Here is a 15736-nt window from a genome sequence, read left to right on the forward strand (position 1 = left end):
CTATGACAGGCTCGGTTGGCTCCAGAAAAAAGAAGAACGAAGGTCTTCTATCAGTCTTCACAATGCTTTGTTTACGGTACAGTAAACCTTGCTTGGACTGCAGAGTACCAAGCACCTAACTGTACTTTGCCTGTAGATGCACATATCTTACCTCACTAAAGAGTGGTTCTCTGATAGAGAGGACGACCACATCAACATGCATGCTATAAAGAAGACAGGAGAAGTATTCAACTGTGTAGTTATTAGATTTGGACTATCAAAATAGTTATCATGAAATCTTTTGTATCATGTAATTAGTCTATTAAGGATGGAGTATTGTTGAGTGCAAGGTTCCAACAAGGTTCCAACAGTATGAGGGACGAGGCTGGGAACAGCCCTAGACAAATTTGGGAGAATGAATATTCGTCGGACCTTGTTTAGCTTCATCCCTTATGATGTCTGAGCCTTGCACCCAACAAGACTTAGTCCCTAACAAGCTCATTGAAAACCATTCAATTTCACCAATAGACAAAGGGCTTTATATTGAAATTTATAGAAACAAGTCTCTAAATCAGAAAAGTCAACAATGTCAATTTGATTCGACAAATATTTCAGTGGGCATGATGATTTCCATTTATATTAAAATTTGTAAATTACAAAATCTAGATAATTATGCATGGATCAAAGAAGCCTGATGTACATTTTATTGGATGTTCTGAATTTTGATAATAAGAAAAGATAAATTTAAATTTTGAACAAATTCAAAATGAGCACAATGAGATAAATTTGATCATGTACATGTTTTAACTTTTTCGCAGCAATATTTTTCACTTCTTAAGATCTGTCAAATAGCTGTCTAAAGTGGAAAAAAGAGAAGGAAACACATATACAAAAATATTATATATACAATACATGAAAATGTATTGTAGAGTTCACTTTATATTGATAACTTTAGTCCACAAGAAATAGATAATTGCAAGTTTAAATACAAGAGGGATGACGAATGTATCATGGTGAGGCTAGAGTAAGTTGCAACAAAAATAATGTTGAGTTTTATAAAAAGAAGAAAGTATATATCTTCACAATTTTTTCTCATGTCTGTGGTATTTTGTACAGATCTTTCTAATTTATGTCTAACAATTTAATTGACCACTTTTGGTGCACTTGGTGAGCATAAACCCAAATTTGATTATGTTTAACAATAAATTTAGAGTAATCTTGATTTATTTCATAGAACAACACACCATCCTAGACACATTCTATGTATGGTTTTGTTGCCTCTATTGAAACGGGATTGCAAACATATCCTAAACTCTTTATATTCAAATAAATCTTTTTCCCATGTTAGTTCTTGTAGAGTATGATTATTACTCAATGCAAAAAAAGGTTTTGGATTGTGTGTCTAAGGCTACTATTTAAAGATATCATCCTAGTTTATTTAGACACATGGATTATTTGACAATTTGGGCAAAGAGCATGTCAATTATCATGTAATGCCCCGCCAAGGAACCCAAAAGGAAATAAGCTAAAGTTTGCCAAACATTTTTTATTAAGATAGTAATTAAAGAACAACATATATAATATAGCAAAAGCAATAACTCACATACATAAAAACAATCCATAAAATAGATTACATCTCTTAAGGGTTCCGTGATGTTGAATCACATATACAAATAAGTTTTATTAATACTAAATCCGATACACAACAGTTCCACATCATAGAATAACTACAAGTGCGAATCCAATTAAATAATATGCAATTATATAAGATGCCACGTGGCATAACCATAATGCATAATCATCTAATGTACAAGTCACAAGATATGAAAAGCTCAAAGAAAATACATCATAAATAAAATACATCATCTCATAAGATCTCTGAAAATCAAATACAATACAACAGAGTATAACCATCCATCAAAAAACACAAGATCAGAAAGAAAGGAAACACTGCACAAAGACATTTAGCAATGACATCCAACTATCGGATCTCAATGGTATAAGAAAAAGCACTACCACTTGACCTCGTGGAACCTAAATGACCCACTCCCACTGCGCCGAGGAGATAGTCTCAAATCCCAAACACATAACAATCCCAAAATTCATAACTAACATCTAGGTCAAAGAAAACCTAATAGAAATCTCTCTGAAAGGTACCAAGATGTAAATGACATCTAAACCCAGAGGCAACAAAACACATAGGAAATCTACTATGTTAGTGGGAAAGTGTCATCGCATGAGCCAACTCTAACGTTTCCTTGGTAGCCTCTTTGGACTTCGGCCCCCTAGTGTCTCTATGTGGCATCAATATCCTTTCTATAGAGAAGACATACTAACGAAGCAAGGTCACAACCGAGCATCCTCTCTACTTTCATCCTAGCATGTACTAGCAATTAAGGTATGGGTGAGGAAAACACTAACTCTTATTAATTCATTTTATTCTCATTTAAAGAAATCTTATCACTTATTAAAACAACTTACAATGGTTTACCTAGGCAACCTCTTTAGGGGTCGACTTTCATTGCAAGCCACTTCTCAACATACACATAGATTACATACCCTAAGCTCATGAAAAGTGCAACTCATAAAAAACACAATTTTCACCTTAGTCCTTTATAAGAAATTGAAAAGCACCTATAGATAAAACATAGTAATCACCTCAGTCCTATACAAGTAACTAGAAAGCATCAAAAGACAATTGATTGAAAACTCAAAGATTACACCAAAAAAATCACATCGTTCACCTCAATTCTATACAAGCAACTAGAAAGTACTAACAAACAATTGATCAAAAACTCATCATAGAAATACATGAATACATCACCATGGTTCGGTATAATAGATTGGGACCAAAACATAACCATAACATCATCACAAAACAAAAACCCCCAAGCCTCTAGTAAACATCCTAACCAGTCAACATACTAAGTCAAACCCAAACCCAACACCAATAAACCACATATTATATAAAGTATATAACAAATGTAACTTTCATAATTCATTAGGTTTGAAAACATAAAGTTCCATTTTCACTATTGGGTTTCAAGTTTCCATTTTTCAAAGTTAATCAAACCGATAAAGATTTCATATGTTGTATTGATCAATTATGAGTCTTATGTGTGTACCCACAAATTAACTATACTTCTCAAATAGATACATCTTAAATTTAGTCAAATGGTAACCTTTTATGGGGCGAATATCTTTGTTTAAAAATATATCCCTAAAAGTCCATTTACTAAGATTTTGCAAGTTTCCCCTCTCTAGATAAATGATATTTTATTAAATTAATAATAAATTTTTAAAAAATAAACAAATCAAATAAAATATTGTGAGTTTAAAGCTCAACTCCCAAAAATATTCCAATTTAATAAAACTATTCTAAACTATAACTTTATCTATTTAATTTTTTTAAGAAATATAGAATGGAAAGAAACGGAGCATGAAGAAGAAGAAACTTCTATAATGGAGATTTTGATCAAAGGAATGGTAGGAGGAGATGGAACGAAGAGGAATTTAAATCAGATAGGTTCAGGAAGGATTTGGGGTGTAATGCTAAGAATGTAATTATTGAGCTTCTAGAAGAAATCAAAGAGGATGCAACGCTATGGGAGAAAATGGTAGTTATTGGTAGACTTGTCGGAGACCGTTTGAAGAGGGAAATGATCAGAGAATGGATCTTGGAGCACTGGAGTAGGGAAGTTGTTATCAAATTTATTTTGAAAGCTTTTTTCATTGTCATTTTCAAAAAGGTTGAGGAGCGAGATCAGATCCTCAATAGGCAAAATTGGACTTTACAAACGCTCCCTCTATATTTGCAACCTTGGCAAAAGAATTTTGATCCTACTCCATTAACAGTATATTAGAATTTTATTTGGATTTGGTTATACAATTTACCATTATATTATTGGGGAGATTCTAGTCTGGAATGCATTGGAAAATCTTTGGGTACGTTATTGGAACTCAATGAAACAATCATTGATAATGATGTTGGAAACACAATAAGAAAGTATTTAAAACTTTCTACCTCTAAAAATATTCAGCACACGTCCATCTCACAATCTATTCATATAAACTAAAATACCAAATTAAACATATACATTCATAGCATGAAAGTAAAACATTCAACACATGTATGACACAAGATATTTGGTTATCCAAAAACCCTCCAAGGAGAAGGTAAAACTGGGGTGGGGATGACACCCACAAATCTTCACTACTACTATAATAAAGTGTATCTAATGAAGGTTACAATGTTTGATCATGAAACATGATCTACCATGTGAAAGGTCTTCTCTATTAAAGGCTTACAAGATTGTTAGATCTTACCCTGTTAAAGGATTTAAAACATCCTATTAAAAGTGTGTCTAGTAAGAGGACTTTAACTTACAATGAAGTAAGCACCATGTTAAAGGATTTACAAAAGCCTATTAGGACTACGTTGTTAAGAGATTTGACTGATTCACCTGTTAAAATGTCTCAGCAATGATCATGTGGTTAGCACTCTATTGCTTGACGTCAGATCACCTCTAAACTAATGTGTACTTGATCCTTTTTGATCAAATATACATCTATTTTCCTTTGTTTCCTTTCCTCTGTTCTCCTTCTAACAGATTTTGCAATGTAACTCAATTTATAACACCTTAATCACCATGAATGCTCTGTTTGCACATGCAAACTCTCTTCAATTCAACTTTGCATTCTTTTTTACCATTTATAAAGTTTAGGGTTCATCTTCCTTAAGAAGTACTCAGTGATTTAGGATTAGGTATGAATCAATAGTAGTGATTCACCCATATTTCCGCTCAAACCTTTCCTTTTTTTTGTTTGGATGCATGTCATGCATAGGGATTCACAATTAAGATTCATCCTTATCAACAAAGATCATAAAACAATACTTAAGTCAACCCAAAAATAGTTTACATAAAAGTTTGTGCCAATACAAACAACTATGTCAAAACTATATTACTCAGCATCTGAAATCCATAGTCCTCGGCACTAACTGTAACTCCAATGTTGTCACTCGGCATCTGAGTGACTCGACATGCAATGCTTGCTTGGTGCTTGAATCAGCTCGGCACATACTATCTACTTGGCACTCACTATTTACTTGACATGCACTAACTTATATGTTATGCTCAACATATGTTACTTATTCGATATGAACTAAGTAGATGACTTATGTGTATAGACATTCATTAGTCAAAACCAATCTAAGATCAACAATCTCCCCCTTTGATATGAGTGTCAAAAACACTTGGTCATACATTAATGATCTTATTCTTATGAGCATAACATAGATAATTAGTATCTATTCGGCTTCTATACAAAAATTTCAAAAATTGGTAACACATGACTTATCAGTCATGCCTCAAAATTCAATTTCATAGCTCCTTCTGAATTGACTGTTATATGCTTTACTTTGTACAAAATCTTTCTCCTACTAAGTAGATTGTTTGTCTGTTTGGCTTTGTCTCTATCTTCCCCATACTCTTTCTCATTATTACTCCCCCTTTGTCCTTACTCCTTTATCCTTACTCCCCCTTTTTGACACTTATGTCAATGGGTTATACACTAATAGTGTGCTTGTCCAAAAATGGTTTGTGGATCTCAAGGATAATCTTTAGAGTTGCATCCCAATTAACACAAGCTACCTCTAATGACTTAATTTGGATGGCCAGCTTGGCAGCAAGGTGGACTAAGCCTTCATGGGTAGAAAGATGAGATTCTTTCTTCATGAGATTTTCAATGTAGGCTAGTTCCTTGTGCAGTATCTCCATGTGTGGAGTCAATGTCGACTGGATGCAAATCAGTTTGGCCCTAATGTTGGCTTCATCTGCATTTAATGTTGCTAACTAACTTTGGGAATGTAGGAGGGTGCTGAAGTTTTTCTCACTTTGGGCTAGAGACTTTGGTAGAGTTATGCCATATGTGTGCATAATGCTCTCCAAGTTTAGGATATGACTCCTAACTTACCTTGTGAAGAGTGTAGTATCATTCAGTTTGGTATACAAAGAGAAAATATTCTCTAGTGTCTTCTTCACACTTTCTATTTTGGTTGCTAATTCAACTTGTGTCAGTGTAATAGCACTTGATATCTTTTCATCAACCTAATGCTGGAAATTTCTCTCAGACCATTGAAGTAATTTGACATTAGAATCTAGGTCTGTGTCATTTAGCTTCTCAACTAAACTGGTTAACTATTCAAGTATTGACTTGTTTTCTTCTAGAGCTGGCAAATTGAATGCATTAATAAAAATGTCTTTGATATCAATCAAAGCTTGCTTTTGCCTATGCTCTTGTCTAAGCAATTCTTGATGCTTCTTTGTTAGAGATTCCTGGAGTATAACCATCTACTCTATAGTAATAGTTGCATAGTCAAATTTGGGCAACTCAATTACTTCATCCAAGTTTACAGCAACAAATGATGTAACCTCAACTCCCTTGGATGTACTTAGACTTGGCCTTGAGGATTGTAATGGTGTGGCTTCTATGCTCGGCCTCTGAAGAACTTTACTAGGAGTAGTAGATTTTGGTAATGTTATCAATGTTTGTATTGCTATTTGCTCCTCTAACTTTGTTGTCAAACTTGATTCTTCAGGTGTGTCCTTTTCTTCGTCTGTACTAATAGTGACACCTTGATTATGCATTGTAGGTGCAGTAGTATCTACCTGACCTATTTGAATTTGAGTTTCTTCATTCTTTTCTGTCTCATTTTTGTGCTCTCCATCTATCTCACCTTTATCATATACACTTTCCTCTATAGTGATTAAGACTGAAGTACGTTGTGCCATTGTACTGATGGTAGTAGTAGTAGTCTCCTTCCTTTGATATACCACAAGGGGTAATGTAGGTTGTATCAAAGAAAATTGAGGAGGGGCAGTAGGTGTAACTTGTTTCTATGCTTCCTCCCCTACAAATATCTTATTTTCCTTTTCAATCTCATCAACACTCACCAGTACAAGATTTTCACAAAGTTTAGCCTGGGTAATGGATTCCACTAGTATCTTTTTCAAATCATCTATTGTGAGGGGATTGATGTCCTGAGTGATAGAATTAGAAATATCCTTTATCTTTACAATATCATCATCTTTTTTTACCTCATGTGATGGATTGACACTCAACACAAGTGTATTTGGTACACTTTGTTCTATTGGTTTCTCATCCTCAGCTGGTGCCTGTGTGTATATGTTCATGTATGTGCCTCCCTCAACTGTATCTTATTCAGTACCATCTTCTTTTTCTCCTTTTTCTTCACCTACCTCAATAGGTGCCTGCAATATTGCCTAGCATGTTGTCAAACCATATAGTGATTTCCACATCAAAGTAGTCTTTTGTACAACATCCTCCATGTTATTCTATAATATACTGAATGCCATGTATTTTGGTGCAAATTTTCTAGTATGTTTCTTAATGGCTTTTTTCATCGCACCCTTACTTAGTTTAGGCATTACCTAAGAAAGTGTTGTTTCTCATATTTGTTTTTTAATATCCAGGCAATAGTGCCACTTTTACTCAACTCTCTCATACAAACTCTTGGGTATGGAGTTCGCAAGTTCAAGAGGAGCATTTTTAAATATTGCCATCATGGCATATACTACCTCTTCAACTTGATTCATTTCAATCTTCCCAAGATTGTCAAACTCAATGTGAGAGAATCTAGATAAATCAGCATGATTTCTAATATTCTCACATAGATTATCTAAATCTGAAGAAGAACTGTCACTTACCACTTGAAACTAGTTGTTATCATCAAATTCAGTCTTCTCTTCATTAGATACAACTCGAGCAAATATATTTTCTCCTTAGTCTCTTATGAGATTCTTCACCCTTGCTAGTTTGACTAGTTCTTTTCTCCTTTGGCTTGGCTACTTCCTTAGCCTTTTGTGCAGTGGCCCTTGTGCTAGCCCTAGTTGTAGGTATTGTAGGCTAAGTAGATTTTGCAACCTTCTTTAGTTTTTTTGTTGCAGGTGCCTTAGCTTTTCTTTTCTTTTGTTTAGTAATTGTAGGTGCTTCATTGGCTTGTTCTCCATTGACTTCTTCTCCCTTGGCACCTTCTACAATTTCTACTTCCTCTTCTTGTTGGTCCTCTCATTGACCTTGGGTGATGGAAAGTGGTGCTTGAGCAGGTGCATTCTCTTCATCATCATCATCATATTCATCTTCTTCTACCCCTTCACCAAATTTTTCTTTTAGTTTCTTTACCATTTTATTCTTCTTTCTAATGACTGAAGCAATCTTCAAGTCCATTGTGATTTTTGACTTTACCATATCACAGTTCCTAAAAGTTGTTGTCCACTTCTTCTGCAAGTAATGATGTTATTGCTACAGAGGTTTCATCAATGTTGATTCCATATCCCAATGGTCTTAACCATCTAACTCTAGGAATTGTTGCCTAGACATATGTATAGTCAGTGTCAACTAGGAAGAAAACATCATTAAAATGTTTCTCCACTAGCAAAATTGGTATCCTCAATCTTTTCTTCATTGACTGCTTGAAATCTTCAAAGTAGCTTGTCATGACTAACTTAAAATTATCTCCTAGTTGCTCAATGAATTCACCTATTTGCACTGCAATAGACCTATTTACCTTCCATGCATCTTTACCAAAAGTAGGAAATGTACTATGTACATAAAATAATATGCATACAAGAATAGATCCAAATTTTCACTATGCACTTTTGGTCTTCCTTATGGCTCCCAAGTTCTTAGTCAACTATTGCAACTGCAACTTGGCAAGATCATAAGTATGATCTTTCATCACTATTTTGTATCCTACATCCACTACAGTACATGGAACACTATTAAGCATGTTGGATTGATAGAACTTATGAGCTATTATCCTCACTACAAAATAAAGTAAAGGATCTATGATTGTATCTATTGTCATTCCTCATTCATTCCACACATCCCCTGTATTCCTTTTAATTACCTCTTTTTCTTCACTTTTCAATGTCTTTGGCCAATCTAGGGTTGGATACCCTATAACCCTATGTACAATTTTTTGGTGACTTTCATCAGCCCATTCTCTAAACAAATAGAATTATCATGTATCCTACTCAAAAATATCTTTATCCATTCTATCTTAAAGACGTTGGAGAAATCTAGGGCATGGGTTAACCTTTTCTTCTCAACAATTTTGAGCTCTTCCTTCAATGCTCCACTTTCACATAATTTTCCATATGTCTTCCTAATTTCCATGTCACCTATTCTTCCAACCTTACATGTATAGTAGCATCTGACATCTTGGATAATTAAGAGTTATGGTGGTATCACTGACAATGCACCAGATGGATCTTGTTTATAAGCTATGTCAGGTATGGCTTTGAAATTAGGTTGTTTAATCTCATTACTTATAAATTGCACATTGAAATCTTCCTTTCCCTCTACAACCTTGGCTATTGAAGAACTAGACACCATTTCATAAAACTAGGTTTTGCAAAAAATTAAACTGCGCAACTTGGCACTCAATAAATACCTTTATCATTCTATCGTGATGGTGTCAGGTGACTATTGAATCCATTTACAAAGCTTAGAACAATTTCTATGGTTTTTCTTTAGCTCTTTGTGCTCTCCTTCAAATTTAAATAATGTCAAATGAGTAGAAATCAATCATATAGACCTCAAAACATTGTGATTAATGCTTAGTGCTTACATAGTTGTAAGCTTAGCTTCAATAAAGATTTCAACTCACTCGACTTTCATGAAGTTTTCTGTTCACTCGACAACCACTATGAGCTTGGTCAACACTAACAACTTTGATAGTTTGACAACAACTAATATTTCACTTGGCAAGCATAGTGAAACTTTTCATACTCAATAACAACATGAAAACTAACAAAACTAAAAGATTTCTTCTTGATTCTTAACAACACTTTGCATATTTCTTCATGCATATGTAATCTTTTCAGCACTAGATCCTTGGAACTAATGTAAAGTATATCTTTTTAGATATTAGTCCCACTCACCTCTTGATTAATTAATGGAGGAGGTGTGATCACCTGACCCATTTGGTGAAGTGATCCCTTCTACATTTGATGTGCTACAATATTCCTTTATCTTCCATGTCTTGTTCATCTCATCTTTGACATTCTCAACATCTACCTTTCCTTTTCCTTATTTGAACTCGTCACTTGGTTCCTTTAACCTTGTTAGACAATTTCCACTTTTGTGACCAGTCTTCAAATAGCTAAAACATGTGGTTTGACTCAACCATCTACTGTAGTCACTTCTGAAATGTGTTCTTATGCAATTTTCAGCAACATGTCCATATTCTTGACAGTAATGAAAACTATACCTTGTATTATAATCTCAATTATAAGAGTTTCCATTATGCCTTACCTTTGTCTGCTTTTTTGATGACCATTTAGGCTTGGATCATACTCTTATGCTCTATGTCCATACTTCTGAGGATTATAACAATATCCTTCAAATCTTTGTGAGCTTGTGGTCTTGGTTCTACATTCATGTGTCTGATGTCCTTGTTTGTTACATTTATGTTAATGACCCATGAATTTCTGCTTAGGATTCTGATTTGCAGTCTTGCTCCTGCAAACATTAGCAGTATGACCTATCTTACCACAATTATGACAAGTAGGTTTGGAGTTCTTACCTTTGTTACTTCTCTTTTCACCACTTTTGGATGATTCTTCTTCTTCAGTACTAGTGTATCCCAATCCAGAAGTGTCACTGTTGGATCTAGGGGATCTCATCAATTGTTCAAATTATTTGATGGCTTCACTAGATTTGTTGAAACTATCAACAAACTCCCTTTCTCTTTTTAGGTCATTTCTTAGTTGTTCATTTTGTAACTTTAGTGTTGTGATCTCAATAGCCTTGGCATTTAGTTCATGATTTGTAGTCCTCATTTGGCTCAAGGTTTCCAATTGCATGTTAGCAATCCTAGTTACCTCTGATGTTTTCTCTTCCAATATGTTGGTCAAAATAATTTTGTCATCTTCAATTATGATTTTGTCCTCTTCAGCTTTCTTTTTCTACTTGGTCACTTCACATAATGATACTAATTGGATCTCCTATTCTCTCTTTAGATTTCTAACCTCTTTAGATAGGGTCCCATTCTTTTCCATCAGATCTACAACTGTTGCATCCAATTCATTGGAGTTTCTATTTGCAAATAGTTTAGTAGTGTCAATCTCTTGGTAATGTGTAATATTCTCTTGAATAGCAATTTCCTTACTTCTCTTCAATGATATCTTTAATTCATCTCTTGCTTCATTTAGCTGATGTAGGGCAAGTTGTATTTCAATCATCTAGTTCTCAATAGTCTTTTCCAATTTGTAGACTTCCATCTCCAAGATCTTTCCTCAAAGATGCAAAGCTTTACTATCAAGAACTAAGCTCTAATACCAATTTTTGGAAATACAATAGGAAAGTAAACTCTAAGTGGGGGGGGTGAATTAGTAGTTAAAGATTTCAACCTCTAAAACTATTCACCACAAATCCATCTCACAATCTATACATATAAACTGAAATGCCAAATTAAGCATATGCATCCATAGCATGAAAGTAAAACATTCAACACATGTATGACACAAGATATTTGGTTACCCAGAAACCCTCCAAGGAGAAGGTAAAACTAGGGTTGGGATGACACCCATAAATATTCATGACTGCAGTAATAAAGTGTATCCAATGAAGGTTACAAATTTTGAACATGAAACATGATCTACCTTGTGAAAGGTCTTCCTTGTTAAAGGCTTACAAGATTGTTAGATCTCACCATGTTAAAGGATTTAGAACACCTAGCTATAGGTGTGCTTGGTAAGAGGACTTTAACTTACAATTAAGCAAGCACCCTGTTAAAGGATTTACAAATGCTTGCTTGGACTACTTTGTTAAGAGATTTGGTTGATTCACCTGTTAAAATGTCTTAGTAATGATCCGGTGGTTAGCACTTTGTTTCTTGATGTCATATCACCTCTAAACTAATGTGTACTTTATCATTTTTGATCAAATGTACCTCTTCTATCCTCTATTTCCTTTCCTTTGTTCTCCTTCTAACTGATTCTGAAATGTAACTCAATTCATAACACCTTAATCACCATGAATTCTCTATTTGTGCATGCAAACTATCTTCAATTAAACTTAGCATTCCTTTTTACCATCTATAAAGTTTAGGGTTCATCTTCCTTAAGAAGTCCTCGGTGATTTAGGGTTAGGTATGAATCAACGGTAGTTATTCACTCATATTGCTACTTAAACCTTTCCTTTTTCTAATTGGATGCATGTCATGCATAGGGATCCACAATTAAGATTCATCCTTATCAACAAAGATCATAAAACAATACTTAAGTTGGCCCAAAAATGGTTTACATAAAATTTTGTGCGAATACAAACAACCTTGTCAAAATTGTATTACTTGACATTTGAAGTCCCTAGTGCTCGACACTAACTGTAACTTCAATGTTGTCACTTGATGTCTAAGTGACTCGGCACTTGAGTGGCTCGACTCTCACTATTTACTTGGCATGCACTAACTTATATGTTATGCTTGACATATGTTACTTATTTGGTATGAACTAAGTAGATGACTTAAGTATATAGACACTCATTAGTCAAAACCAATCTGAGATCAACAAATGATTCCTATCTTTATGCTCGTATGAAGATTGTGGCTATTCAATCCATTCCATCTTTTATTTTTTTGAAAAGAGGTAGCTATTCATGGAAGCAACAAGTTGAAGTTGAAACTTCTACCATTGTGTGTGGTAGATGTGGCCCTAAATCCCACACTATGGAAAATTGTCAGGTTTTTGTTAAGCCTTCCAAAGTATGGATTCCTAAGGAAAAACCTCAGATAAAGGTAATAGATTGTATTATTATCTTCTCCTACTATCATCCCTCTAGAGGAAGGGGGATGTTCTGGTCCTATTCAGGGTAAGGAGCATATAATGAATAATCCTTTGAAATTTCAATGTGTTCAAGCTTGTTTGGATTCAAAGATAGAATATGATATGGAATCATTGGAGAATTTCCTTTTGGGTGATGCTTTGGACAATATAGAACTGAGATTCATTAGCCAAATTGGTAATGTACTTTTAGATAAAGCCAAAGGAGGAAGGGGGCATATATCTTATAGGAAATTAAGAGAGGAGAGGGCAAAGGAAAAAGGGATCATAAGTGTGGTAGATTTCATTAAGAAGACCAAGGGAGCAGGGCTCTCCCTTAGAGAGCAATGAAGATTGTAACTTGGAATATCATGGGCCTTTTGGCTCCTAACAGAAGACGCTTGATCAAACAAGCATTAAATAAATTCGAAAGTGACATTGTTTTATTGCAAGAAACTAAATTATGTTTGGATAAAGCCCTTAGTTTTCTTTGATCATGTCATAATTATGAAGGTTTCTTTCAAGTTGCTAATGGCTCGGTGGGAGATTAGGACTGTTGTGGAACCCAGGATGAGTGCAGATGCAAGATTTGGAAAAATATGAAAATTGGTTATATGGTGGAGTAGTTAGCATCAAGGATAATCTCATTTTTCACCTATTTAATTTTTATGGTCCAATCAAAACATAGGCTAAATCTCAGTTATGGACAACAATATCTACTAAGATTGTTGCTCTAAGGGATGATAAGTATATTGTTGTTGGAGATTTCAATGGTATTTTAGACTTGGATGAGAAGTTGGGTGGATTGAGAATGCCAAATCAAGTCATGGCAGATTTTAAGGATTTTGTGTTTATTTGATGTGGTACTAATGGATGGGTCAATTTTGCTAGGATTTTTTAAAGATTGGATAGATTTTTGGTTGAGCCCTTTTAGCTCAACTCCTCTTTTAGTCTAGATGCAAGCATTCTCCCTTTATCTATGTTAGATCATTTTCTAGTTCAATTAATTTTTTTGAATGATATCAATTATCCTAAAGGTAGTTTTCATTTCCAAAATTTGCGGTGGAGGGATAAGGAATTTCTTGCTAAAGTGGAAGGCTAGTGGAAAGATAGTAAAATTTACAAGGGTAATCCAAGTTATACTTTTGTATAAAGACTTAAGTTGATCAAAGATAAGATCAAATTTTGGAATAAGCATACATTTAAAAATATTTTTCAAGAAAAGCTTAGGGTGGAGGCTAAATTGGAGGAACTTAATCAGATTGTAATAAATATGGGAATGTCTAAGGTAGAATTTGAAAAAGAGCAATCTCTTAAAAATGAATTAATGGAGTTAATGCACAGAGAAGAAATATACTGGAGATATAAGTCTAGCGAGTTATGGATTCAAGAGGGGGATTTGAATACAAAAATTTTCCATACTTCTGCCAAATCTAAGAGAGTATCAAATAGCATTAACCACATACAAGATGAGCAGGCAAGGTGTTTTGATAACTCAGAATAAATTGAACATATTGCAGTTTGCTACTTTCAAACTTTATTAGGGGCTTCTATTGACACAAAGGTTCAAAATTCTTTGGTTTCTCTTGCAGTGATTCACAACATCATAATGGACGAGGATAATATATGACTTATGCAACCTTTCACTCTTCAAGAAATTAAAAAGGCCACCTTTGACAATCCATCCTTCAAAGTAGTGGGGCCAAATGGCTTTCCATCAAATTTTTTTTTTAGAAATGTTGGTATTTCATGGGTTTTGATCTTCTCAAAATGGTGAGATCATTTAGGAAGAAGGGACACTTTGTGAAGGAATTGAACAACACGGTTATTTCTTTGATTCCAAAGACACAAGAGTGTCTCTCTATGGATGACTTTCGCCCTATCTCACTATGTAATCCTTTATATATAAAAATTTCTAAAGCCATGGCAATAGACTAAAGTATATTATCAAAAGGATTGTCTTTGTAGAACAACATGGATTTGTACCAAGTAGAGAAATTGTGGATAGCATTCTTCTAGCGAGTGAGTTAATTCATAGTTTGTATTCTTTGAAGAAACTAGGTATGATTGTCAATCTTGATGTCAACAAAGCTCATGATAGAGTTCGATGAACATTTTTATGGCAAGTCCTTTCTAGATTTATTTTTTCACAAGAGTGGATAAAATGTATATCATTTTGTATGTCATCTATTCTTTTCTCCATATTTCTTAATGGATCAGTTTGTGGGTCTTTTCAAGTGACTAATGGGTTGAGACAAGGTGATCCCCTATCCCCCTTTCTCTTTGTATTGATGGTAGAAGTTTTGGTAGACTCACTGAGAAATAGACCTCACTTGGAAGATGGAGAAGGATTTCTATACATAATGGGTTGGAGCCTTTTTCTCATTTCCCAATTTGCAGATAATGCTATTTTGTTTTTGGGAAGCATCTGCTCAGGAGGTAGAGATCATCAAAGAGGTGCTAGATATATATGCAAGGGAATCAAGTCAATGTATGAACATCCACAAATTGAAGATTTATTTCCTCAATACTACCCTTCATGAGAGGAATGGCATTTCTATGATTTTGGGCATTGAGCAAGGTACAATCCCAATTATCTATTTAGGGATACCTTTATTTGTGGGTCGGGTGGATAAAACTTTTTGGGAGGACATAATCAACAAATGTTGGGGGAAAGCTTCATCATAGATGAATAGGTGGCTTTCTTAGGCTGGGAGGATCTTAAAAATCAAATTTTTTTTATCAACTATCCCAATATATTATTTGTCTATTTATAAATTCCCTAGTAGAGTGATAAGTGGTATGGAAAGCATATTTAAGAAGTTTCTTTGGGAGGGCTCAAAGGATTAGAAGAATATTCCCCTTATCAATTGGGACACAACTTATTTGGAAAAAGAGGATGGGGGAGCATG

This window comes from Cupressus sempervirens, chromosome 2 (assembly GCF_028749045.1).
Source record: "Cupressus sempervirens isolate cs-2001-9-10 chromosome 2, ASM2874904v1, whole genome shotgun sequence".
Taxonomy (NCBI): domain Eukaryota; kingdom Viridiplantae; phylum Streptophyta; class Pinopsida; order Cupressales; family Cupressaceae; genus Cupressus; species Cupressus sempervirens.